Source organism: Canis lupus, chromosome 30 (genome assembly GCF_048164855.1).
Source record: "Canis lupus baileyi chromosome 30, mCanLup2.hap1, whole genome shotgun sequence".
Taxonomy (NCBI): Eukaryota; Metazoa; Chordata; class Mammalia; order Carnivora; family Canidae; genus Canis; species Canis lupus.
The window spans coordinates 15816882-15821256 of NC_132867.1; the positions used below are offsets into that span (position 1 = coordinate 15816882).

Below are 4375 nucleotides of genomic sequence, written 5' to 3' on the forward strand. Positions count from 1 at the left end.
GGGAGAAAAATCTCTCTACTTACCTATATTTAAGACTTAATTTAGCTTTCTATCATTATTTTTGATGTATTTTATCTCCCTTTAATTGGATTAAATGCACACATACCAAAAATAAATTCCTAAAGGCAAATTGATAACTTATCTTTCTCTAATTGTAAGAAAAAAATTAGTCTTTTAAAAAATGTATATCTCATTTTAAAGTTGCATTTAAAATGATGTCACTAGTAGATTTATTTTTGTTATTTGTATCTTATCAGAGCAAAAGGTTTTTGTTGTTTATTTCAAACTCATGGAGATCTTTACAAATAAAAGAAAAAATCAGAGTTTTATTCAAAATTATTTATAATAGCTCTTTTTGGTCTTCTAGAATATTAAGGATAGTATGCATAGCAAAAGTCCTAAGGCTATATTTGTTTCACTCTGTAACTGGAATCCATGATGAAATCATTCCATAGTCTTATTCTTTAGAAAATAGAACTACTTAGGGCAGCCTGACCCAAGTAGCAAAAGAATGTAAATAAAAATGATTGAGTATTTCTCTCTTAACATAAAACAAATATTTTACCACATTGCATACTATAATGACCTCTCTTACATCCAACACCAAAATATTAACATCTATCATATACAATTAAATAGTCAAAGCCCATTTTTCAGAGCAGCAATAGAAATGACATCACTTACATTTAGTTATATTTTCCAAAGGAAGCATGATTAATGAAACAGAAGTATTCTCATAGAGAGCTTTGTGCCCTGTGACAGTGACAGTCAGTGATTTTAGAATAAACTACACAGAACATTTATCTGCATTTTGCTCCAGTATCTGCTGAGTAGAACATTTGAGCAAGTATGAAAAGTGCAGAAAGACCGATGGTTTCTTTGGTATTGACTTGGCCTTTGTCCAGACTTTCTCTTACATGACTGACCCCTTCCTATCCCTGCTGTCACTGACTCTTAGGAAGTGTATATTGGGCCATTTGACATCCTCTCTCTGTTAGACCAGGGACAATTCGGTTACTCACAGGCAGGTTCATGAGTCAATTTTAGGAACGTTACTATTCTACATAATACCCCTGACCTCCCAGGTTGCCAGGACACACTAAACTTTTCCTGAGACAAGGTCCAGTCAACAACTTTATGGCAGTCCTTCCAAACGAAACTTTGCCTAATACCTACAAGTCAGTCATGAGACAGTCAGGGGTTTGGAAATGTATCACTTGACTAGATTTCCAGGTTGATAACAAGATGATAAGCCACTGTGTCATCCAGGAGGTTCCAAAGTCCAGATTACATTCACAGGCAACTTTCTGCAGCTCCCCTTCCTGGGTCCTCAAGTTCTCCCCTCCAAAACCAAAGCCCAGTAGGGGGCACCTTCCCAAAGCTAAACCTAAGAAACCATAGCCTGCCCAGCTTAAAGCAAAATGAAAAGGTAAGGTTCTCTAGGAGCCATGAGACAGGTAGAAAAGTCCCTGCAGCTGGCTCACACTGTTATAGAAAGTGCCTCATGGACGTGTGAAAAGGACATCAAGGAAGAATGTGAAAGTCAAGCTAGAATCTGCAAGCCAAATCAGAGAGGATTTGTTTGGGTTTGCAGTTTAGATAAAGAATAATGATTTTTCTATCCTTTCTGTTGTTTTGTTCATTTGTTTGTGAAAACAGAAGTTCTGTCTCTGGGCTGACTGCACCCCTGCTCTTTAAACTGCTGGATGGTAAGTGCAACCTTCCATTGCAGAGATGCTCCTGATGGGGGCAATATTGAACCTGGTCAGGGAATGGCTTTCTTCCTCCTGGCGGTGGCTTCCCCGTGCATGACACCATGGCCTTCATGGATATGACTTCACTGTCCTTAAAAGGAAAAATGCCAGCACAGTTGAGAGTTGAACTGAGCCAGTAAAGTAGCCCCTGAGACATACTGGGTACGTCTTTAAAGTTCCTGTTTACTTTCCTGAGGAGAGATTACGAGAAGGAAATAAGATCACATTTTTAAGTGTTTTCATGATGCATGTTATCACTGAAACCAAGTACTATTCTAAATCAAACAACCTTAAAGTGATGCACAATTTGAATATCTATTTAATTAATCGAAATATTCCTTAATAAATAGTAAAACACATTCCATGTGTGTTTGAGGGGGTATGTAGACGGTATATACTTACAAATATTTAAATACAGGCATTATATTTGGCAGAGAAAATTGTAAACTTCTCAGAGGTCTTTATTATGCTAGAAAGTTTGGGGGGAGAAATAGGATTTTAATAAAACAGCTTTACTTAATCATAAAAGGGCAAATAAGATGATTTTTTAAACTCTGAAGGAAAAACAGGTAAACTATAAACTGCAAATACCTTCTTCATTTCAGACCTTCATCTTATGACAATATTGCCTGCCTTAGTAACTGTGTAATATTAAAAGGAAATGGCATAAAACATGGGAAAAATTTTATATTTCCATATATACATATATATGTAAATCTATAGAGACTCTAATAAACTTGTGTCAATATCAGTGTTTTAATACTGATTATAATAGCTCAAGAGTGTATATTAATAGAAAACAATATTGGTTTACTAAATCTGTATCTACATATAGGTATAAATGCAAAACTTATATACATACACATATCACATACACATAAGTAAAGAGAATACCATGTGATAAGTAAGGCAGAGATTAAAATTATACCAAGGAACACCAAAGATTGCCAGTGAACCACCAGGAACTAGGAAGCTGCAAGGAAGGATTCCACTACAGTTCACCGAAGGAGCATGGCCCTGTCCACACCTTGTTTTCAGACTTCTAGCCTCCAGACCCCTGAGATAATACATTTTTGTTGTTTGAAGTCACTCAGTTTATGGCACTTTGTTTTGCTGGCCATAGGAAACTAATACAGATGCTGTTGAGAAAACCTTTAGTTTTCGCTCAGCATATTTTCTTAAAATGCTCTTGCCCATAGCTTTTCAACATACCATATTATTTCAGGAGACCCTACACACAATTTCCAGGACTATCTCACTGTTTCTCACATTCTCATGTTCCTTGTTAGAGTCTCTCTGGCTCATATATACAACTTGAACCTCTCTAAAGCTCCATGGGCCAACCTAATGGCCATCTTTCCCTGAAGTACACCGAACTCAATAATATTCAGAAGCTTTATCTACCCTTTCAGAGTTACCCATCTATCCTTTCAGAGTTAACCATTCTTTCATCCATGTTCCTAAGATTAATATTCCCTGGGACGTCTGCAATGAGGTTTGTACCACTCTTGTTTTTATAATATCCTTAAAAATAAGAAATACATCTTAGTAAATCCTTGTCCTAAAGATAAGTTGGAAAAGTCTTGAATACTTCATTTTGGCATGATTTCCCTTCCCTTCTTCCATTGTTGTCATTGCCTGGCAGTCAAGTATGACATCTCTTCCACCCCAGGATTACTTCCTAAGTGATCTCAGTATGAGAATGAGCCTTTCTTCCTCTCTCTTTGGCCCCAGGTGAAGGGCAGGAAACCACTTAGACGAAGATGCCCATGGGAAGGCTACAGATCAGACTACCATGAGGAAACAAGAACAAAGCAGGAAGTATCTGTTGTGGAGCCCACTAGGAAGGGATCCACTTCTGTTCAACATCGCAAATTCCTTTCTTTTGCAGTTTTAAGCTAAATTTTATCTTGCTTAGAACAACTTTAACAATGTAATAAAGTTCTGAGCTTTCAAGAAAAAAATCTTATTGTATTTATTTATTTATTTTTGATTTTTCAAGTGAACTCTTTTTTCCACAAATGGATAGAGGGAAATCAATGACCAATTTTCAATTTGGGTAGTGCCAATCATGACAATTTTTAAAAACTAGAATATTGGGATATAATCCAACTCTCTATTATGAGAACTTCCCAAAACAGCTAAAATTAAAAAAAAAATTCTATATTGTAGTATCCAGAAAATACCATTTTATGTGAGAACAGAAATGTTCTTTTTTAGTCATGCACATCAGGATAATTGATAACTCCAGGGTCTAAATATGAATTTTACAAAGGAAAAGAACAGATTATTAAACTACTATTGAAACATTTTTAGTTACTGATACTTCTCATCATCACTAGAATACCAAAATTGTACTGCATTAAAGTTATGAGACCTATCTTTACCCATTTGATATGTATCTGAGTATTGTATAGTATGCCATTCCTTCTGGTGTGGGCCCCCTTCCTGATTCAGAGCTGGCTATGTGTACTCATATGATGAAAAGGGCTAGGGATCTGTCTAGAGCTTCTTCACAAGGCACTAATCTCACTCATGACCTAAGCATCTCTCAAAGACTCATTTCCTAATACTATCACCTTTGGGGGTTAGGATTTCAACCTATGACTTTGGAGGGGTAG

The 4375-nt window shown here is 36.2% G+C and overlaps 1 long non-coding RNA gene across 1 annotated transcript; it reads left to right on the forward strand.

Annotated features, from left to right (window-relative positions):
- The first annotated feature begins 451 nt into the window (after positions 1-451).
- LOC140621475 (uncharacterized) lies at positions 452-3718 on the forward strand. The gene is made up of 3 exons (XR_012021186.1): positions 452-1429; positions 1660-1709; positions 3489-3718. It is a non-coding gene; the product is annotated as an uncharacterized lncRNA (long non-coding RNA).
- Positions 3719-4375: the final 657 nt, after the last annotated feature.